Source organism: Ambystoma mexicanum, chromosome 3p (assembly GCF_040938575.1).
Source record: "Ambystoma mexicanum isolate Mex_15411 chromosome 3p, UKY_AmexF1_1, whole genome shotgun sequence".
In the NCBI taxonomy this organism is placed as follows: Eukaryota; Metazoa; Chordata; class Amphibia; order Caudata; family Ambystomatidae; genus Ambystoma; species Ambystoma mexicanum.
In genome coordinates this window covers 255,154,346-255,178,726 of record NC_090925.1, presented here as the reverse complement: position 1 = coordinate 255,178,726, position 24,381 = coordinate 255,154,346, and positions in this window count along the sequence as shown.

The window sequence follows — 24,381 nt, the reverse complement described above, 5'->3', positions numbered from 1 at the left end:
TGCAGCTTGTGGCACATGCGTATTTTGTCACACTATTTTGCATGTTTCATCTCATCATGTCCATTTCACATGGATGGGTGACAGTACTCATTTCCTACCATATGGCTGTAGTTGTGAAATGTACCATGGCTATCCTATGTGACATCTTTGTGATGCCATGTGTCATGTATGTGTATTGGACATGCCACTCACAGGCTAATGTGTGCTGCCAGTGCGATCCAGCATGCTGCACATGTGTTGCTTTTCCATCTTGGAGTCCTCAGTGTGTGCTTTTTGCCTCCCCTTCCAACCCATTGACAGTGCATGCATGCCATAGTTATATTCATGTGGGACATGTGCAATTTATGTACTGGCTCTCTGTCTTGCCAGGCCTATGTGTGTGCTATGGTGCTCATGCCTGTTTACATTTGTTGTCTTTCATGTTTTTGCAGGTGATGAGGCACTTGATGCTGTTGAGGAGGAGGAGATGGTGCAGACCCAGGAGGAATCTCAGCCACAACCGGGCACCAGTGGAGGACGTGGGGTGGTGGTGGGTGAAAACCCAATCCTCCTGCAGACCATATTGTCCACGGGTGTCTCTGGGGACACCGCTGCAGACCTCTATGAATCAGGTGCTGAATCGGACAGTGAGACATATGTGCCATCGCAGGTGAGTGTTTCTGGCAGGGATGCTGTTCTGTCCAACCCACCTGCACCGGGGGTAGACCCCTCTATGGGGATGGCAGTGTTGGAAAGTCCGCCTGTGGCGGTTACGGATGCAGGGTCACACTCCACAATATTTGCTCCTGTTCCTGGGCCAGCAGATCAAAGTAGGAATGCAGTCCTGCAGCCTCAGGCAGTGCCAGCACAGCAAGGTGCAGATCGCCTTGCCCCAAACAGGTGTGGTACCCGTCAACGCGGTGGCCGTGCGCCACCAGGCAATAAAGTGTGGGAGACTCCATGTACAGTATTGCAGCACAACAGGGAGCATCATGTGAAATGATGGCTCAAGCAATGGATAGGGTGGCCACTTCCATTCTCCCCCCTGAAAGGCAGATGGAGCTCCAGCAGCAGGCAACAGACTCCATTTGCCACTCACACAGGGAGGAAATGTTGGCGTCCAACAGGGACCGATGGGCTGGACTGGAGGCTCTGCGCGAAGCCATATCTGTAGAGTCACAGGCCCATAGGGAAGTCCACAGGTTCCTCAGAGATACTCTGGGTGAACTTGAGGCTTCCCGGAATTTTAGGTCAGAACAGCAGCTGGAGCAGCTCACATGTTCACTCTCAGCTGAGCTCCACGCAACCCGTGCAGAGATCCGGGCATCACGCGAGGCCATGCAGGCAGAAATGCGGGCAACCGTGAGGTGCTGCATGGGGATCTCCGTACCATCAGCCTGCAGAACCAAACCTTTCAGACCCACATGCCTGCTGCCATGGAGGACCATACCAGGGCTTTGCGTGGGCTGCCTCCCATATCACGGCCACCTCCTGATGTAGCAGCAGAGGGTGAAGAGAGCAACGGCAGTTCTCCCACTGTAGCATAGCCATGCAGGCCATGAGCCCGTGGAGGTATTTCTTTTTCTCAACATCCACGCATGTGGGTGTTGGGGGGCACCCTGTACCTCGAACCTCCTGGCTGCCTCCCCCCCCCCGGTCCACACATGGCCATTTTTTTTTTTAAATATTTTTTTTACACTGTGTTTCTTTGTGTGGCTCCCGTGGGCATCCACTGTGTATTCCACAGTCCTTGTCCTGTCTTTGAGTTAGATGCTTGGTTTCCTGACACACACACCCCTCCTGCTTCCCCTTTCCATGGGCTTGCAAAGGGTGTGACCAAGTGACAGTAACTTACACAGTGACATTGGGCTCCCATGAGTTGTGTGAGCTGTCTGTAGTCAAAACTGTGTGTACATCCCTAGTGGGGATTGTTGTTGGATTCTACACTGCATGGTGTATTGATATGTGCTTGTGCATCCATGTCTTTCTCCTTATATACATGTAGTTTCTTCATGTCTTCACAAGGCCGTCTCCTTTGCAGATGCAGCAACACTCTGCAATTGGAAGGGGTCGATGTGCTGCCTTAGTCAGGTTGTGAGACTTGCCCTACTTCTATTTTTTACTGTCATATGTTGACATGGTTTCATCTTGAACTGATGTTTTGTGTTGCTGGTAAGTATTTGTTCATGTGTGCGGTTTCTTATTGATTGCTGAGCGCATATTGTCTGTGGCCTGTTTACATTAGGGACAGTGCACTTTGTGACACTTGTGTCATGTGTTGTGCATTCATTTGGTTGCTTTCACATTGCATGCCATGCCATGGTGTGTTGGGTAGCTGAGATGGGGAGGGGTTGGGTGACATGGTACTATTTTGATGTGGTATTTTGCAAGGGCATAGTCATTCCTGCTGCATGAATGTGTGTCTTTTTGTGACACAGCATTGGGTGTTTTTAAGTAGGTAGGGATGCACACAATGTAACACTTCCAGGTGAACAATCTCAGGATGGTATGGTTGTGACAGTTGACTGTCCCTTTTGTCATCATCATTGATTGTCAGCTGGTATGTGCCAGGCCTGTGCACACTCCGCAGGGGTTGGATTTTAGGTGAAGTAATTTGCCACAAGCTGGGTACGGGCTGCCTCACCATGTGCCCTTTCACCTGCCATGCGCAGCGGGCGTGCATGTGGTTGGGGATGTGGGGGCATCACCATGTCCACCGGCACGCCCCGGCGGGTTGCAACATTGTGCAGGACACATGCTGCCACTATGATCCTGCACACTACTCGGGGCGCATATAGCAGCTGCCCACAAGAGCGGTCAAGGGAGCGAAAACGTGACTTCTGCACTCCGAATGTGCGCTCCACTATGCCCCGGGTTGCAATATGGGCTGTGTTGTATCTTACCTCAGGTGGTGTGGTGGGGTTCCGAATTGGCGTCATCATGTAGGTGCTCAGAGGGTAGGCACTGTCCCCTGGTGAGGTGATAATGGTTGTCATTAGTGGGGTTTTCGCATTTCTCAGTTTCTGACATGCATGCATGTGCAGAGGCATTTATACTCACCAATTAGCCTTGTGTCGCCATGCCGGCCAGCTTCCAGGTCCCGGTTTAGGGGTGACATTCTGAATATGAAACTATCATGGCTGGACCCTGGATAGTTGGCATATACTGAGGTGATGATTCCCTTGGCATCACATACAACTTGCACGTTGAGGGAATGCCAGTGCTTGCGGTTCCGATAGATGTGCTCAGTGGCCCTGGGTGGACGTAGAGCCACATGGGTGCAATCAATGGCACTTAGGACTTTGGGGAAGTGTGCCACACCATAAAATTGCTGGACAACAGCCTGCCTTTCTGCAGGTGTTCTGGGCATGTATATGTGCCTGCGGACTGAGGGGTGTGCAGTCATGATGGCCAACACCTGGTGTAGGCAGCGTGATTGCGTGGCCTGTGACATCCCCCCCCACTATGGCACTTGTCCGCTGAAATGAACCAGTAGCCAAGAAGTGCAGTACATTGAGCACCTTTTCCAAGGGGTTCAGTGCTTGCGAGCACAGAGTGGGTGATGTGAGGTCATCCTCCCACTCCCTCACCAGGTCTAGGATTATGTGTGTTGGAAACCTGTACCTCCCATACACCTGGTCATCAGGCATCCCAAAAAGGCTGGTCCTGGGTAAAAAAATGCTGGGCCTGGCTATCCTCCTCCTCCTGCGGTGTCCCACGACCACTGCTTCGAGGAACAGTATATTCATCGTAGCGTCTGAGCTTGTTTGTTGTTTGCGCGCACTTTTATGCTGCGCGGGACCGCTTACGCCTGCTTCCTGCTGGCGTACGTGTTTCCGGATTAGCGTGTCTTTTTTGGCGCACGTCTTTCCCTTGTTTGATTCCATGAATATGTGTTGTTGGCACGCGTGTGGGCGTTGCGAGCATTTACCTCCTGTACTTCCCCCATAACGCCCACATTTTCACGAGTTTTTCCCCATTTCGCGTGTTACGCCCCGTGTTCTGCCCACTTTTGGTGTGTGCTCTGCGCTATGCGCACTTTCCCTGTGCGCGTAGCGCACGTCGTTTACTGACGTGTGCGCCCGCGTGCGCCACCCACGATTTTAGCACACATCCCAGGATATACATGCGCACTGAATTCCATGAATCGATGTGCGCGGCTTTGGCAGGCATGCGCTGCGATTTTCACGCTTGCGCTGCGATTTTCACGCTTGCGCTCCCCTTTTCGGCGCACATTTATTCCATGAATCGGTCTGTAAATGTGACCAGCGCCATGACCTCCATTCCCACGTGTTGGTACTCGCTTTTACCACACAGAACCTGCAGTGATTCTTGGTTCTATCAGGCATCGGTAGAACTATCTCTCCCCAAATTTCAGATGTCATGCTAGCAGTACACAGCAGAACTGTCGAAGATTGGGCTTCATTATCCACTGCTACCCGTACAAGCAAGTTGAGGAGGGGGAGTTGGAAAAAATGTGCTGGTCCCGCCCCCCCATCCTTGCCCCTGTTGACCAAGGGCGTGCAGGGAGGGGGGCGTCAATTCGCCCAGGGCGCTGCTGCTGCTAAGGCCGGCCCTGCTTCTACCCATGGCACCCCACGGTTCATTGTTCAACAAGGGAAAGACAAACGGTCACCCCTCAAATCATTACAAATGGAGTGCCATGGAACACTGCTCACTCACACGCACGCACACTCGCAACACTCGTCACCAGCCATCCAAGCTACCACACTATAACAAAAATACAAGCAGTTACGGCATTAGGGGAGGGGTGACAGTATTTCTACTGTAGGGTGGTCTCAGCATGAAAAAGCAGATCTCCCCACCATAGTAAATTTCCTCCTTTTGTCTGACCTTTTTCTTTCGGAATGGTTTTGCAGCTGGATTAAGTCGATAATTTAGCTCTCTGGGCAAATGTGCCTGTTGCAGAGGCCTATGCTTTACCAGTTGGTTACAGACAGATTCAAATATCAGCCTTTGCCAGCGCTGGTCTATGGGCGGCTCTTGCTGGGTCTGAGATCCGCATCGGAGGTCTCCCCGGATCTCAGACCCGGCCTGCCGCAGTCCTGACAAGTATTTACCGGGCCCCCAGTTTCGCTGACGCAAGCTGGGGACTTGGTGGTCTAATCTGCTCTGTGCTCATTCCCCCAGCTGTGATTTGTGAGTTTGCAGGTTCTATTTGCTGAGCCTGTTTCTTTCTTCTGGCCTGAAAAGGACACCACGGGAATCAATGGGCCATGACTATCACTGGGGTGGGAGGCCATCACTGTTAAAAGCTGGCTACCTACTTTATGGGCACGCTATTGTTTTCCAAATGTGCAGTTTACACTTTCGTAGAAAAGAAAAAGTAATTTCCAAACTCATAAATGCTGCTTAAACTTAGACTGCCGGGGGAGAGAAATGCATTGCACTTAGAGAGATTTGTTGGGGGCAGAAACCGTGCTGCACTTGAATGGAATGTTGGGGACAGGAAATGTGTCTCACCTGGATGAATTGCTCTGGGTGGTAAACACATCACACTAGAATGAGCTGTTGAAGGGGGCAAATGTATCACATTTGAATGGAATGTCGGGTGTAGGAAATGTATTGCCACTAGCCAAGCATACTAAAAACTCAACTTTCTGCATACGCACGTTCAAACTCTGAACTAAACACAACCATACCTCTACCACACCACAAACCACACACACTTCACAACACCTGACATGAAAACAAACCATACACAATCACACCTCAACACATGACGGCTACCAGTCAAAAGCGCACCTATGCTCAGTGCCCTTTTTTCCAAACTGAAGCTGCCAACAGCACATGAAAGCGCTCTTGCTCTTCTCCCTCTCAACCCCACTACCAAACCCTGCAACCCTCTCCATGCACTTGCACTAGTAGAAATGTCATCAGACCTAGTATGCTAGCTTTTCTGTTTAGATCATTCAGAATCTTCAAGGACTAAGAATAATTACTGTATTCCCTTATTACCTAGAGAACAAGTATGAAACACGAACTACCCCAGTCTCCTATTTTTTAAATAAATACACACCAACTTTGATTCACATTTTGTTATATAAAACAAAATATGTGCCCATACATTGGCCAGATTTAGAAAAAGAATAAATGTATTTATTTTTCACAATTAATTCAATACATACAAAATACACAAACACTTTTTTTCTTTCTTTTCTCGGGTTATCTCATTGATGGCTTTCTTAATTTGCCATCAAGTTAAAAAACTATTATACCATTTTCAAAATGGACAGAAATTCCCCATTTTTTATACAAAATAATCTTTGTTTAGAGAAATAATAACATTTCGCCAGGGTAATATGTCGATGTGTTTCAGCCTATGTTTTTACAGAATGAACTCCATCCTGAGTTGGGTTCTTCAATGTTGTTTTAAAGGCCTTCTTCAGGACAAGTGATGAATATATAGTTTCCGTTCTATTAGAACACATTGCCCTTGACAACAAAAAATAGTGAGCGTGACCTACCCTACATATACCTTCCCTTATTACTTTAGCACCTTGAAGTGCTTTGAAGCACCTCCCCTGTGTATAAGCGCTATATAAATAAACAATACAAAATAAATAAAACCCTCCTTCCATTGCAGATGGGCCAGAGCACCAAAGGACCACACAAGTGGCAACAGTGTGCGGTACAAAAACCATTCACATTAACTCGTTTTCTTTGAAATGTGTTTCTTTTTTGTCAGATTACCACACAAATACCCTGCAATTATTGCGCCCCATCCTTTAGGTTTTATCCCAAGTTATATTTATGAAGATGTTATATGCTTATCAAACTGCTTAATCACAAATAAAAATGCTTCTGTTGTGCTGAACGGGCTCTCAACCTGCTCAGCTACCCTGGTAGCCTTCTACTGTAGACCGTCTATGATCCCTTCATGTGTTAAACATCACTGCATTAACAACCGTATTTTGAGTGCACCACTGCCATGGAAGGGATTTAAAGTGGAATTGATGTACAGTGTGGAGTTTGGAAAGAAGCATCAAGAAAGAAATTGCACCATTTTTCAAAATTATTATTTTGAGCATTACCTTTGAGCGGAGTTCAACTGCCAGCTCCGCCACCTACTCCAAACTCCGACCCCACCCCAGTCCTCGTGGGATCCCCCTTTAAATAATTCCAACACTGGCCTTTGCCCTGCCAAAATTGGTGGAACTGGGTATTACGAAGTGTTTTGGGTAAGAGTTCTGCTGCACACTCTGTACATCACCTAGACACTTCGTGGGAGTATTGTACGCTTTACAGTAACGTTCCTCGATGTCAGTTCCGTTGCCGTGGGCTCAGGGCGCCAACGGCCGCTGGGGGCGCCAGCTCCTGCCCGTTGGCGCACCCAATACAGATGTCGCTGCTTTGCCGTGGTGGCCCGTGGGTGTGAGCGCGAGACGGGCTCCCACCCCCAGAAGCCTCTCACTGCAGGTCACCTCAGGATGCCAGGCGTGCTGCAACAGGCACACAACCTGCGGGCGTGTCGGAAGAGGAGAGGGGATCTGAGGATGGTGTCTGCGACGCAGTCTGGGAACTCCGCTCCCCTTCCAGCTGTCAGGAGGAGGACGGACTTCCCGCCACCGGTGGCGTTTACGAGGAGCCGCCTCTGCTGCCTCCTCCCGCGGCACCTGGTGTGCGCAGTGATGTGGTGTGTGAAGTGGGGCGAGGGGCGTTCCAGCCACCACCACTTTAAGTGCAGGATCTCTCCCAGAGAGACAACGGCTCGGTTAACTGAAAAATCCCCAGAGGCCAGAGGCTTCTCATTCTGTGAGGTATTGTCAATGTTTCACACCTGCCAGAACGTAAACGTTACACTAAAACTACCGGGAGATTAAAACAAGTAGGGGCAAAGCCAACAGTTTGGGCTTTGCTAGTGGGAAGTCCTGGAGACATGCAGTCTTCCTCCTTGGAAAGATTGGGGGGCTGGGGTAGGAGGGTCATGCATGGCCAAAATAACTCGTTTTGGGAGAGGATGGGGGCGTTCTAGAACTCCTAGGGCCCTACCCGCTCACCTGTGTCTTTTAGTGTGTAGGGCCTTTTTCATGACACATAGTCGCAAAACCACCAGTCACATGCTAAACCTAAAATGGGCGCCGACTCTGTCACAGTCACTCGCCTACAGCTTTCTAGATGGCGCAGCCACTCACCTTGCTGGATGTATTTAACGCAAACGTATCACGAGCACCAGACCAGTTTCAAGGAGGTATACAAACTGGGCACATACAATTACAGAAAACAGTAAAAACGCAAGCAAAATTTATGAAGCAAAACCTGACAGCATCTCAACCTTTGGTTTAAGAAACCAAGAAAACTGCTGTCTTAGACTGAATTTAAAAGACTGAAACATATGGCAGCCCTTTATAGAAATTGGAATTTGATTGCCCATAACACATATTGTTGTGCCCCCATACGAGTGCTGGTACATTTTCCTACTAGAAGTAAATCGAAGTAGGAACATATCACTGAGCAACATTAGAAAAATACGCTGAGCATAACCGTTAGGGCAGGGGTCTGCAACCTTTGGCTCTGCAGATGTTTTGCACTACAAATCCCACCAATCCTTGCCAGCTCAGTCAATGGTGAGGGATCATGGGGGTAGTGGTCCAAAACATGTGGAGAGCCGCAGGTTGCAGAAACGTGCATTAGGGTTTTTCACTTCTGATGGAGAGTACAAGCTTGAATTTGATCTTCAATGGTCGGTCAACCTAGGGAGAGCCGAGCTTGAGCCGTATGGTCAAATGGTTTCAGCCAAGAAATCACTTCGAACAGCTCGATTTTGGACTGCTTGAATCTAATTCATAGATTTTAGAGGCAGCTAGATATAGGGACATACAGTATTGAGCCCTTGACTACCCTGTTGGGATATTGTAGACCCAAGCGCCATCCACCAACCCTATGAAAACCTGTTAGGACAGTTTTTCTGAAGTCCAACTAAGCATTTAGTAAAACCATTCAACTGAGGCAGTACAAGACTCCACTCTGTACCACCTGAATCCAGGGTAGCGTAGACAGAGCAGCCAGGCTTATCTTAGGAGGGAGAGGGCTGTAGAATCAGTACAAATGAAATTGTAATACAAATGGTCCAAAGCAACACTGAAACACTATGTATTGTAAACAAATAAATGGTTTATTTAAATACAAGAAGGCCCAGATGGGAAATAAGTACTATCGCATTATATATAACCACAATTATAAAAACACAACACTATGCTTTAAAGTTCACAGACCAAAGCATAGACCTTATTAGAGAACTAACAGTAGTCTAGGTAAGTATTTGTATTTGTATTTACTAGGTTTATATATCGCTTTACACCAAAGCGCTGCACATTAACAACAACATGATACATTAACATAACAAACTAACGGTAACTAAAGAAGCAAAATTAAGTCAAACCTTTTCATACACATTCAGTATAGGTCACACCTATTCTTGGGGAGTAAAAACCAATAGTTAGTTTTGTATTACTTTTAGTAATACAAGGGTAGTAGACCCTAACAGTTGTATTGTGACGCTCAGCAAGAAATCACTTAGTAAATGAACTGGAAAACATACTTTTTGTGAATAGTGGAACACTTATTCTAGGTACAGTAAAAACCTATAACTTCTTTTGTGATAACCCACAGTTATACTAAGGGAGTAAAACCTAAGGATGGAATATTCTATTACAGGTGCTTTTGAGATCAGTAAAACACAGATTGAGATAAGCAATAACTCTTGTAATTTATTTTAGGATGGTAAACAGCTACCTCAAGGTAAGTAAAACCTATGCACGTTTTAAAGGAGCTATCAGCAACTTAAAGGCAGGTGTAAACTTAAGACTCTTTTTGTGTCTGTCTAAAACAGATCAGGGAAAGCAAAACCCAATGTTACTCTTTATGAATGACTCAAGGTTTTTCTAGGTAGGTAGAACATAAGGCAGACTTATTCGGCACAGGTTAACAGCAAGTCAGGGGAAGCAAGACCCAGTTAGGGGACACTCATACAGTTTAGTTTAGTTTATTATTTGTAATGCGCGCTAGACACAAGGGTATTCAGGCGCAAGGCATAAGGATATTCAAAGCTTGGTTACAACATGTAAAATACATTTGTGTGCAGGTGCTGATTGATTACTTGTGGGCACAATAAAGTTACGATATATACAGGCAGGTACATTGAAGGCATGCATAGTTTTACAAAGTAGTTGGTGTGGTTGGGGTGCATGCAGTGTAGAGAGAGGTGCCGGGCAAGGTCAGCAAGGTATATGCGTAGATGTCGGCATTTTTGAGCCAACTTGTGATGCTCTGGCGGAACTTGTGATAGGTTTGATCGATTCTTAGAGGGGATGGTAGCGAGTTCAATAGGAGGGCTGCCTTGGCCTGGAAGCTGCTGCCTCCAATTTTGGCACGTTTGTATCTGGGGACCCAGAGGTAGTTGGTGTTGGCGAGTCTGGTGATTCTTGTGGTAGGCTTCAAAGTGAATCTGTCGGAAAGGTAACGGGGTGCTTCATTGTTCAAGCATTTGTGGGTGAGGGGGGCAGTTTTTAGCTTTATTTTATGATGAGTGGAGAGCCAGTTGTTGGCTCTTCTGGTATTACAGATATGTTCTCTCTTGCGGATTCCTAAGGCTGCTCTCAGCGCATTATTATGTAGGAGTTGGATTTTTTTGATGGTTTGTTTATTGGCTCCTATGTATAGAGCGTTGCAGTAGTCCAGCCTGGATACGATGAGGGCTCTGGCTAGGGTGATGCAACTGTCCTGTAACAGGAAAGCCTTGCCTGCTCTAATCAACTTGCATGTAAATGCTGTGGCCGAGGCCAAGGCATTGACCTGCTTGTTGAAGGAGAGAGTGGAGTCCAGATAGAAACCCAGAGTTTTAACCTCCTTGGCGACAGTAATAATATTATTGTCTATGTTGAATGCTGAGTATTCGGGGCTGAGTTTTTTGAGGGTCGAGGGAGTGCCCAGGATGATGATCTCTGTTTTGTCATCATTCAGGCATAGACCGTGGGTGGCCATCCATGCCTGGATGATGAGATATATCCTGTTCACCAAGGCCAAATCCTTGTCGTAATCACCGGTAAGCGGTAGGAGAATCTGAGTGTCATCTGCATAGTTAGTGTAGGTGACACCCAGAAGGTCCAGATTATCGAAAAGGGGCCTGGTAAAGATATTGTAGAGGGTGGGTGAGACGCAAGATCCCTGGGGCACTCCGCAAGTTATGGGGATGGGGTTGGCTGCTGCCATGGGAGAGAAGACTCTCATAGTCCTGTTGGTTAGGAATGATTGTATCCATGCTATGGCTTCTTTGTAGAAGTGAGCTGCCGAGTCCAGGTGGCTGCATAGGACCCTGTGGTCGACCAGGTCGAAGGCAGCTGATAAATCCAGGAGTAGAAGGAGGGCTGAGTTCCCTTCATCCCAGAGTTCGTCTATCTGTGACTTGAGGTCTATGAGGGCTGTTTCTGTCCCATTTATCATAACAGGAATAGTGAAGTGAAACCAACAGCATTACTTTTGGGAAGAGGCCCAGACAATTTACAGGTGAGTAAAATAACCTTACATCTACTTTCTATTAGAATGGCAAAACAGTTTCTAAGGAAAGAAAGATGTTACATATACTTTCGACAATGGCAGAACATTTCTAAGGTAAGTAATAATGTTTGTAACTGTTCACTTTCTGAGTTGTAGTTACCAACCAACTTCTTTTGCAAGTAAGTAACTTTTAAACACTTATTCTCTTTTCTAGGAAAAGGCCCAATCCGTAGAGGTCTTACCCTTATTCTTGGAGCATGAGTGTTCTCAGTGGCAGAAGGGGGGTCACTAGGGTCTAGTGTCCAACAGGCAGGTCAGGATAGGTTCTCAAGTAGCAAAAGCCAGAGTTCCTAGGGAAGACTGTTAGAACAAGTTAGTACTTTACTTTACAGTTAGTTGAGGGTCCAGTTTGTACTGGAATCTCGCACTCAGGCTGGAAGACAAAGGGCTGCAGAGGTTTGGACTCCTCCCTCGCTTCCTGTCTTCACAGACACTCTGGAACCTGGGCGGGGAGTCCACAGGACTCCTTCCAAAGATAAAAATCACACAGAGGAATTTCCCACCCTGGATGTCAAGGGAAGGAACAAGAAAAGACAAGCAACACTAAAATAGCAAGAAAACAAGACAGGGGCAATTTTGGTAAAATGAGCACCCATGGGTGCCTTTACCGGGGTTGTGCAAACAGGCCGCGGTAAAGGTGCACCAAATTAATAAAAAGGTTCACTGCCACCAGCCGTTAAAGGTAAGTTTGTTCTTGTAACATAAACGTTACATTTAAAATGAGGAAGGGGATACTCAGTATCTCACCAGCACTCCACATAAGGTGGGGGGTGCTGGTCTCACTTAATAGAATGTAAAAGGGACCCTAGGGTAATCCAGCAACAGTAGGCACTTATTGCCAAAACGTTTTCAAAGCGGATAACTTTTAAAAGACAGCATGGAGAGTGTTAAAAATGACACCCATAAAAAGAGTAAAACATTCTGTGAGTGTGGAAAAAGGTTCCCATTCACAGAGGTATAAGGAAAAATAATCCACCAGTAAAAGCAAATGGTTCTAGGGTTGACACAGGCCACGAAGATGTATCATTACTATGAAAATCTTACCTAACACAACCCTCCTTCATTGCAAATGATAGGGTCAGCTAGCTCTTAGCTGGTTCTTTGCTTGCTCTCTAAAATCCTGCAAAAAGAAGCCACTGCCCGACGTCAGCTGCATGCCGAAAGACATGCCATCCTTCCATACCTTCCATGGCATGGAATCTGCCCTCATCGCTGCCTTAAAGTCTGGTTCGAACCAGGCAGTGATCTGCCTAGACCTTCTACGTAGGGCACAGTGCTCTATCCTTTTATGGCAAGTGTTGCCCAAAGAGTTGTTTTGACCTCAGAAACTGACAAACACCTTGCCCTCTTAAATCAGGCAGATTACTAGCGGGCAACAATGGTCTCTTCTCAATGCTTATTTTCCTCAGCCTTTTCACTGCTTTCGGCACCGTGGACCCGCTTCATCCTGTGCTGGACTGCCCTACAGAGAGCTCTGGAGATTCCCAGGTGGACCTCTGCACATGGGCCTCTTTTCTGTGGATACTCTAGTTTTCGGCTCCTCTCATCCTCTCCCCACGCACCTCAACCCTCCCCTTCATCTCTCTGAAGTAAAGAATGTGTTGTAATGCTTTCAGTATGTTGTTCCATCTCTCAACAAATGTGACACATCCATACAGAGCAAGCCCTAAATGGTTCTCCTCTTTACTCCCCCAATGCAAACAAATTGCCAGAATTAGGGATCAACCTTCCCACCGGGAGCTTCCACCTGTGGTACTCCATAGAGTTATTTGCTGCCTCTGCTGATGTTAAGGTATTCCCTGGTCCAAGCAGGCCAACATTCTGGGGTTACCAGGCTCCAAAAGTAATATCTATAAGGAAAAGAAACACATACAGCCGTGTTTAATAATGGGACATCTATATGTTATGTCAATGGTATGCCTATTTGTTTAATGTGAGATACTGTGTATGGTACAGTTCAACGGAAGGACACTGTGATGGCCACCCCTTGATGGCCACATGAGATGGTGTTGGCTGGATTTGCGGCTGAGGGCAGTTCGTAGAGAGATCAACAGAGAGAGAGGCCGAGTGGTCTGCAATCCTGAGGTGCTGTAGCCTCAGGCTAGCCCCTGCGGCATGTGGGGAGAAGATGGAGCGATGGGCCAAGTCCCATGCAAGTACTGGAACAGGAAGTGAGGAAGCGGCCCATGGAGGGATGAAGCGTCATGGCGTAGTGTGTGCCGAATGCAAGCCCCATTTGACCAGGGTTTTCAATGTAGCAGCAAATTCTGGGCTATGTTAGTGGGCAGCCCAAGCATGGCAACAGGAGGAGCAAAACAGCGGCATGCCTGTAAGGAGAGCCCAGTGGTGTGACAAAAGCAGTGGAGGAGCCTTAAGTGCCAGGCCACTAAGGCAGGTGGGGAAGATCAGGCATCTGCATTAAGGTTCCCGGGGCAGCTGTCAATACGGGGAAATGGCCGTGTATTTCTGGGCAATGCTCGTGTGGATCGGTGAAGGCTGGCCTGCCCATGGTGCTATTCCGGCAAGAGAGAGGGCCCTGCCCTCGAGGGCACATCTATTCTGCATAACATAGCGACGTGTGCCAGCCATTTGGAAGAGTCACAAGGGGGACGTGCAGGCCGCATGAGGATATGGCCCTGGAGCGGGGTCTTAAAGTGAAGGCACCTATCATATTGCCAACAGACATTCTCAACAAAAAAGAGGCCCTCGACTGGTTATTTCATGTAGCTCAAATCAATAGTGGCTGTCTGCAGCAGCCTTTGTTTCAATGTTAGAATCTTCATTACCTGGCTATTATTGTGTGGTCCCTGTGAGAGCCTGCATTTGATCGGTACAGTGTACAGTAGTGACACAACAATTGCAGCGCTGGTGCTTAGCCAGGGTGGTGGCGGGTCAAGAAGTGAAGAACACTAAAAAGGGGAAAGGATCATCCTGGCGCCAAGCAGTGGGATGACGCCACTTTTGGACACTGTCACTAGGCGCCGGCAGCACAGAGCCAAGGGGTCCCGGACGGGGTATAAAGGGAGGGAGTGCAAGGTGCCTTCCCTCTCTTTTGCCTCACCCCTGCACGGCACCAGCGATTTTCAGAGGCTATTTCAGTTATCTGTTGTTCCCACCCTCTCACCCTACAGATTGGAGGTGGATGGGGTGTTTGGCAGTATGTTGGGGCACATTGCATTGAATTGAGTTAGGGGCTCAACCATTTGGTTTGGGCCATTCTGAGGGGTTCTTTGGTCCTTGTATATCTCCCAGAATGCACCTCACTTAATGGGCGGGAAACACTGGTCCCTAGTGTGGTGGCCCGCCTCTGGTCAACGGGGCTGGGCCACAGATGATGTCGGGGGCACCAGACACAGCACCCAGACGCTGCGATCACGCATCTGATTGTTGGCAGTGTTCACCCTGCACCGTCCGGATCACCGGAGCGGTTGTGATCGGGCTGGGGGGCACCCCAGCAGCAGTAGCCTAGTCACTGGGGGCACCCAGGCAAGGCTGCCTGAACAGACCGTGAGCCGTGAGCACGCGGCAGGGGGACACAAAGTAACAACACAGACACGAGTTGCCGCTTCCTGGGACTCTGCTGCACTGCTTTGTGCGTGCCATCAGAGTCCCTTTTATTAGAGAGGCGTCATGACGATGTCATGACGCTCTCTCACATGAAACACTAGACCCACACAAAACACCTAGGACCCCCTTAAGTTCTAACCACGGTGTGTTGGCCAATGAGGTTTTGTCACAGAGTGCAGGAGCAATTTGGCGCAGTATAAAAGCTTTGTGACATAACACAATAGGGGCTAAATGTAACTTTGCCTGAGACAGCATAAAGCTGTGCTCTGTCCGTGTGACAGCCTGGGCCTCCGAAAGGAAAACACTGCTGTGGTGTGGAGTCCAAGCACGCCTGATGTGCCATTCTCGGGGAGGAAAGATGGAGAAATGAGTTATAACCCGCAACTTCCCCACACATATCACTTCATCTACCACCCCCCTAACCTCAGATGACGTTTAGGCGAGCTCCTGGGCAGGCGAGCTGCCCAGGCAGCGACTGTGGCACGTCCACATTCCACACTTCCTGGTAACGGGAGCCCCCGAGCCCTGGACTAGGCCTCAGGCCCCGCATTCCTGCTTTCTGACATCAGCCCCTAGTTAGGGCGAGGCGGGGTGGGTGAGGGGCCAGCCTTTGAGCATACACCTGAAAGGTATGTACCAGAGCACCCCCCAAGCCCCCAACCAACGCCCCGCCCCGGGCTGACGGCTACAAATCACAGTCTTCGCCAGGGCTTTGTGGACGTTAATGACTGTTTACCCTCGAAGAAGAAAAGAGCCTTGTTGGAGCACAGGACACAAACACAATTTACAATCTCCATCATGTGTGTGTTTGTGTGTGGAGGGTGGTGGGGTGGAGGGAGACAGGGGTCAATGGCTGTCTCTGAATAAATTGCGACTGTCCGTGGCGGGAGAAATATGGCTATGTGCGTTCATTCACAAAAACGCACCCAACACACACACACACACACACACACACACACACACACGCGCGCGCACGCACGCGCACGCGCGCGGAAACGGCCACATCCTGAGCAAAGGTCCTAGTTCCTACAATGAATGACGTGTCTAAAGCAGTGGGAAAGAAAATGCCTTGAAATCGGCCTATCTAAGGCTGTCAAATAACTCAGTGTAGGTCAGGGGTGTCCAAGAAACACCCTCGATGACCTCCTTCTTCTCATATCAAAGGTCCGAAATCATCAATAAAACCCAAACCGTTTCCACAAATACTGTTTGTTAACTATACAGACAACCAAATTAAGGCAAAATAATAGTAAGTCAAAAAAGCCCCAGGTTACGGGGAAAACGTGACCATTTGCCACCACTGGCCATAGACGACGTCATCATAGCGCCAACTCCCTAATCATGGGTGACATGTATCCATTCCTTATTGTTCATAATATGTTTTAAAAAATATTTTTATAATTCTTTTAGGTCTATTATCCTCTTCTGGCTGGAACCCCAGGGCAGGCCACTCGTGCTTAATTCTTGAACCCATTCACGGCAATGGGCACTAGAAAGAAACGGCACCATGTTCACGATGGGGTTTTCGGTGTAATATTGTGTGACTGACACAAGATCACAAGATTAAATATCCAATCCCAAAGTGAAAATGCCTCTCTGTGGCAGTCCCTGCACCCTTCATTCACCAAATCAGAGGACAGGGAGTTTCTGGCAAAATGGCTCTGCCCAGAGCAGTTGTCTTCAAGCTCTGGTGCTGCCCTCTCCCCATGGGGCGCACAGGGGTGTGAAGATAAGGGGAGGCTGCGGGCAGGGAAAGGAGGCAAACAGATTCCTGTTAGACTCTTCTTTTTGTTTTTCAATGTTATGTCCAGGGCTGCACAGCGCCTGTTGGTTAAGGGTGCGCGGGCGGGCAGCCTGCGTTGGTCTTCACGTCCTTGGAGGCGCTGTGGTGCCAGTGCAGACTTCCCCTGTGTTTACCCTTGCCACCAGCGCCGGTTTGGCAGAAGAGGCCCAAAGAGGTTTGTTACAGAACCAGGTGGGTCAGGGTTAATTAACCACAGCACAAACTGCTAGGCAGAATCTATGTGATTTTATTGAACCCACAAATAGAGAATGTCATTTTAACGAACCCAAAATACCGAAAGAAATACCAAATTTATTTTTGTTTTGTTTTGCCCCCCCACCAAACCCCCTGTTTCCCCATGTTTAGTACCCAACCCCCTCCCCACCAGATTTAACCCCTTACCCCACCCCACCTATCTTTTCTTTTTAATGCAGTATTTTTTCAGTATTATCTATTAGTTAAAATGTAATTCTCTATTTTGTATTAGGTAAAATCACTGGATACCTGCTAAACGGTACACAAAGCAGCCAAGGCCAGGCCCAGCATGATGAGACCGAGGGCCACATTCCAGGGCTTCTTTGGGGGGGAGACACGTACAATGAGTAGAGTTTATAACAAAGTTAAGGTGATGGAATGCTCAAACTGATCTTTCAAATTAAAAGACTTTACGAAGACCAAGAAAGTCCCGTAAAGGTGTGACGAAATGACTACTTCCCTGCAGGAGTGCAGGGATGAGTAGTGCTACTCAGCCACATACTACTAACCCACCAGTGATCCCGGTCATAAAGGTGAAATAGACACAGACCGGCAGGTACACCTCCGTCACCTCTTTTAGTAACGTGGGCTGAGGGCAGGCTGTAGACTTCCAGAGGGACGTGAGCCAGCACACAAGCAGTCGAAAGAGACTGGTACCAAAACAACAGAATGTCCAACCGAAGTTCACCAAACTTTAAAAAAAAGCGAAGAATGCACACAAATTATTACAAAAACTAAAGACCCACCCATGGAAAGGAAGCACAGAGAATGCAAACTTTGAGAAAAGGGGGGCACTCTGGGCGAAGACAGGAGTACTAGCAACTGATTTGCTGCAAATTGCAATGTTCAAGGATATGTCTTTTAAATGGCAAAGAGAGGGATTAAAAGTCACCACGGTCCTTTAATGCAGATCAGGGGTACATGGCTTCAAATACCTTTTTATTTATTGTCTTTGAGGTTCAGAAGTGTGGAGCCAGGCTTCTGGGTGCTTTTCTACAGCGTGTGCTCCCAGTGGATCAAGCCGGAATTCGAGATGGACCGAGTCAATGTCTTTCAGTGGATGGAGTCAGCGGTCGAGCCAGTAGCGAGACAATGCTTCTGCTGGGTTGAGTGGGCATTCAAGACAGACAAGTCATTGGCTTCCAGGAGGTTGATTTAAAATTCAAGTCAGTTGCTTCCACGGAGTTAATACTGCGAACGAGTCGAGGTGCTCCGCTTGAATTGGCGGAGTCCGCTTCTAGATTGCTCGAAGAGCAGGTAAGCATTTCAAGTTTGTACAGTGCCAAAAGCAGTAGCACAGGTCCTGTAGCAACTCGAAGCGAGGGGCATGGATTTCCCCCTACCCCCTTATAAAAGCAGAATGCTACAGGGGATTAATTCAAAGCAAACCTGTGGTCAGGGGGTCCTACCAAGGCTGCTGGAATAAGTGTACTTTGCCTTCTGATGTCCTACCCAGAGTGATTTCTCTAAAGGAAGTGGAGAGGGGCAGGAAGTTTAGGCAGACCCTGCAGAATCCAAGATGGTGGAACCACTCTCTTTGCCTAAGCCTCTGCTCTGGATACTACAACTTCATCCCCTTCCCACGTCTGCAACTTTCAAAAGGACTCCAGTGATCAGCACTCTGGTGTGAGAATGTCTTTGTTATGTCAGGTCTGTCTTTGAAGCACTGGTTGCCAGAGGACCTCCAGGGGAGAGTTCCTGTCTTTGGGGGAAGGTTGTGCCCTTCCTTTTAGGATCAAGGAAGAAGTGTCTTGGGTAGACTCCTACATTGTTGTTGTGGAGACGCCCAGGCCAGACTGCTAATACACAGCAGCCCTGTCATGAATGGATCACTGCTCACCAGGCTAACAACAATGACATCCAAATAATGTGGCTCTATAATTGTGTAACTTCAGTAGCCACAATGTCATAACCAATAACTTACATTTATAACTTAATGTACCACCTGGATGTCTAGGGTACACAATTGACCCAAAGGTGCAGACAAAAAATTCCACCTCTTTGTGTTTCAGTAGTTGTCAGGAGGAATGTATACGTGTGACCTTTGACACTGCGCTGCTGCAACTGCAGGGCCGGTGCTGGAGAGGTCAGGAGATGGTAACAGCAACATAATAAATGCTCTATGATTTTGGCTCCATTTCAGAAACATAATTACCCACATCATTCTATTTCCAGAAATCAAAAAAACTTCAGGCTGTGACTCCATCATAAGGCTCAAAGTCCTTTAATGAGGGCAGTGCGGTATTGCCATCCAGGTGAAACCTGTTAAGGGAAGGCATTATTGCTATTAGCACCCCGCGCAAACATATGGGTAGTTCCAGCCTTTTCTATATGGAACAATGGGCATCAAAGAATACAGGACCGGTTTATTCCCTGAAAAGGTAAAGCAGGATGGGCATGGTGGAGAGAGCATACAGGAGGAGTCCTTGCCCATGTCCTTGGTGCCCAAGGTGAAACCTAGAAGCAGAGGGGGTGCTGGAAGCAAGGGCGTGGCAGTGGTATTTTGAAGAAAGCTAAGAGAAGGTGTTTATTTTGTAAGTTGGTACATAGGGAAAGAAGTGTGTGAGGTGTTGTGAGTGCGAGAAATCGGGGCGTGAGCTTGCTTGGAGCACTGGTTTATAGTACTAGGTAAAGTCAGCAATCTGAGCAAGACGATTGGCTGCTCACCGTTCGCTAAGCGCAAATTAAATGAAACCAGTGGAGAGGCGATTGGGTCCAAAATGTCCACGTCTCCTGAGAAAAGGTTCCTGATGTCTTTAGTCTGTTCAGTGGTTTTAAGTAAGAGCCAGAACCCTGGAAGAGAAGCTGCAAGGCCCATACACTGGAAACTTGCCATGTGGCATTTGCTGATGAGGAGCCAGCATGTCAGTTGCACAGTTAGACTAAACAACCGGCACATTTTGCAGACCCAGCATGGAACAAAATGACGGTCCACCTGCAAACACCAAATGGTTTTACACCGGCATGGCATTGTTATGCTGGAGTAAAAGCATTGGGGGCCCATGGAATACATTGATTTATAGCACCTGGTTAAAAGTAAGATAGATTGCCTAGGAATCACATGCAAATATTCTCCTGTTATGCAAGCAGAACTTAGGCGGTATTTATATTTTTTACCAAAAAGTGCAAAAAAAGTGTTAACCTGGTAGGCACTTTTTTGTACATCATAGTGCAAGCGACGAAGTGGGCCAAAGTTCAAAAAAGTTCAAAAGTTGGCGGTCCCCTGCGTGCAATTTAAACTTTAAAGAAAACAAGATGCAAAAGCATTCAAATGAAACATAGCAAATGCGATTGGTAAGAAATGAGGGAGAAGCCTTGCCCCGAGGTGGAGGTGGAGGGGTCAGTTTTGCCTCTGGCCCTGATGCTGCTATAGAGCAATGTGCTTGCAGTGGGAGGAGCTGGTTATGACCCGGGAAGCTTTCCTTTCATTCGTCGCTGCTGACCCGCACTGGAAACGGAATTCTCCAGCAGTTTCTTCCAGTAGAGCGGCGTTCCAAATGCATCCGTGCATTCTTGCTGCCAGGACTTCTAGACCATGGTTTGGCCATAGACCTTAGAATTGTGGTGACACGGAATGAAGTAACTGGCCAAGTGGTGCCATAATGGTTGCTATAGACTTTTATTAAATGATAAACCGGGTGCTCGTCAGGAAGTCTGTGCGAGTCAAAACAGAAAGGAACCGTCCCGGTCACAAAGGCTTCTACTCTATACCTGTCACTACAACAAAACACCTTACAGTCCAGCTAGTATTCGAAATCCAGGGGAATGACTCCCTTCTTCTGGATCTAATGATAATGATGAGTTTATTTATATAGCGCCTTAATCCAAAGTGTCCAAACAGCTCTCAGGTTGTTCAAATCAAAAGTTCCATAAAAGTTCAGGGTTCTCCATCACCCAACAGAAAATCGAACAATCACACAACGTTCTTGTAGGTCTAGGAGCATGACTCCCTTCTCTTAGCTTGTTCCCCAATGTCTTTCACAGTTCTTAATAACAATCTCTAGGTTTTGCACAATTCTTGATCTGCCACACTGGGACGATGAAGCTGTTCCCTGGAGTCCCTCCCGACTCTCCAGCACCACACTCCCATGGAACTGGACTGGGAACTGTATCACAAACTGGTTTACGTTTTTCCCAATTATTTTTTAAAGTTTAGAGTCTCACAGGGTTTTCTATTTTCCTGGCTTTCCAAGTGCAAAGAAAATGACAACGATAACGGTTTTCTTCTAAAAGATGGGACACTTGACAAGATCTGGTGTTGACCAATCAGCAATATGTAACAGACAGATGACAGAAGAAGGCTGGAGATTAGCTCGATGGACCAGCCCTAGATGATTCTGGGGTGTGCCCAGGAGGACCTCTCCGTCTCTACCAACGACTGCCCTCCTGAGAACTGAGTTCTCCTTGAAGATTGTCCAGAAGACCCATTGACACGATTTGGTTTCTCCGGATTGTACTCAAGATGTTAAGCCTTTGAATACAGTTAAAGTGGTGTCTGGTTTCCAGAGCAGTGCAGGCAGACTTTAATCACAACTGCTAAGGTGAAGATGAGCTTATTATTGTTTTAAATCTTTGTGAGTGTTCAGCTAAGAGTTCTTTATACACTCCTGGTATTACTGATGTCCTCTGATGCTCTTTTAGTTTTCCCTTGGCCCTCTCCATGAATTTAATAATTTCCATTACCTGGACACCAAGTACTTGGTACTTGGTGTCCAGAGTCTTCACCAGTTCGTGCTGGGTTTTCGTGACAATCAATCGCCTTTTCCCTCTCTCGACGGGGTTTGCTTCTTGGGCCCTATCGAGAAGTGGACATGGGGCTCAACCTCTCCTCCTCGTATCGATCGTCCAGCCACCACCTCTCAGGATACTGTGAGGCTAGCTCTGCGAATGGGTAAGGGTAGCGATTTTGGTGCAGTTGTTGGAGCACCCGGTCCACCCACTACAGGTCACTCCATTATGACCTCCCACAGGGCCAACTCTGGGCCGACTGGTATGACACTTTCCCCAGGACTTACAAACAATGTACTTCTGATTAACCAGGGTGTTCTGCCACTCCTCTTGCTTGGCTTGCCTTTCACCCACCGGCCACCAGCTTTCAGTTGTATAGAGTTCGGCGTTCTGCCTCCATGCGGGATGCCTATTCCTTTCTTAGTTTCAATTTTCTCCACGGCCAACACCCCGTCGGCCTGTGAGACGTCCATGTGCGTCCCCTTGTAACAAACCCTTCACGTCTCTTACTCAAGCTTCTCTGGCCTGCCTTTGGGTGTTCTCTCTGGTTCTGGATTTCTTTCTCCACCTCGACTGCTCTCTCCGTCTCGTTTTCTCTCTCCGGTTCTCTCCTCAGTACCCTTCCGCCTTCATTTGTTTCTGGTGCCCTAATATAGTAGGGCCCGTCCTGATGTAACGTCCATTCCATTGACTACAGCGTTCTGGTGTTTTTCCCGGTCACTTGTACCATTCACGAGAGCTTCTTCGTCTCAGGACCTAACCCATCAGGGTGGTTCATTGTTTCACAGTAATACATGTTTTTAGACATGAGCTTAGACCTATAAGGTCAGCCTACAGGGTTGGGGTTTAAAGGGGCTGTGCTTCCCAATTGCGTCCTTATCTCCAGGAGAGAAGTCTCTCTCCATGAGATCCTCCCGCATATTACCACCCTTAGGGGTTTCTCGCGCTCTGAAACACCTGTGTATGGGCACGATATACATAAAATATCATATCATATCATATCATATTGGATAGCAGCCTTACCTCTCTAGCCTCATGGAGAGGGGTTCTCCCCTGGTGAAAAGTGATGCCATCTGAAGGATCGTCACAGAATGCTACTCCAACGACCCGTACTAATGGTGACCATGAAAACTCACAAATAAACTACATTTACTCACTCTACAGCAACCTGTTATATATCCCATCTCCAAGTGACCCAGAACACTGTGGAAAGACCAATAGCTGCAAAGAAGCATTTGGCCCTCTCCCTGACTCTAATCACTGTACATTTTCTTCCAGTGAGCCACCAAATCATGCCTGAGACCGTCCTAGTCACAGCCAAATGCATCCAGGGGAAGACCCCAACGTACCCATGCTTCTGCATCAACATAGTGCAGTACTACAGCTCTTGATGCTCCCAACAAGGAGTACTCTTGATCCCCAGCACGTTGATTGTATTACAATGATTTGAAGTCCCAGAACCCCAGACTATGGAACCTGGATCCTCTTGTCCTTCAACCCATCTCCGATACTTCACAATGTACCGAACTACAAAGTGACAATCATACTGCACTGTATCAAAGTTCACAAGGGGTGTTGCTGCTGCAAGGTGTCTGTTTCTGTTCCATTGATACTATTACAAAACCAACAAAAAACACTTCAGCAATTTTATTTCATTCATATTTTTATTTTATAATAAAAAAGACGTTTGCTAATTATTTATTATTTCTGGTCATTGATAGGACACAATGTCTTCCACCTGAGGGTATGTCTGCATGAAAAAAGGAGGGCAAATAGAAACAGGAAATTATGCGCAGATGTACCCTGCAGAAAAACATATTTTATATTTGTTCAGCTGTTAGTTTGGCTATTTTGTAGATATAGGCTATTACCAGCAATAAATGCCAGTATTTGCCCAATATGAACACATGTTATAGCTTTGCTCAAATATTGCTCGAATTTGCTCCTGTAAGGACATACCTGAAATATCTTTGCCCCAAAGTGCCAGTATCTGTCCCTGTAAAAGCACACTTGCCAAGGTGTGGTAAAGTCTGAGAGCCTGGTGATTGCAATTTTGGGGTATGTTTAGCAAACACCACCAATTATACGGTAGCTTTAAAAATGCATGAAAAAAACCCTTCTATGTTTGTGTATATCCACTTTTATGAACTCCAATGGATGTATGCATAGCCTCATCTTTCAGATAGGTTTATTTCATGCATTTTTTTAAAACCACCAACACATTGATGGTGTTTGCTAAACATACCCCAAAGCTGCAATCACCAGGATGTCAAAGTATACCACACCGATGAGCCCTAATGTGGATGACACATGTATGTAGTTGTCTCCATCCTTGAGAGTTATCTGTTTTGGATTCATAAACTAAACTATGATACCACATATTTCCATTTACACACAAAACATCATGGAAGAACATCTGTACAGTCTACAGTACAGCATGTTTTCTGGACGGTTGCAGGTTGCGACTACTGTACTTTATTTCCATGTACATA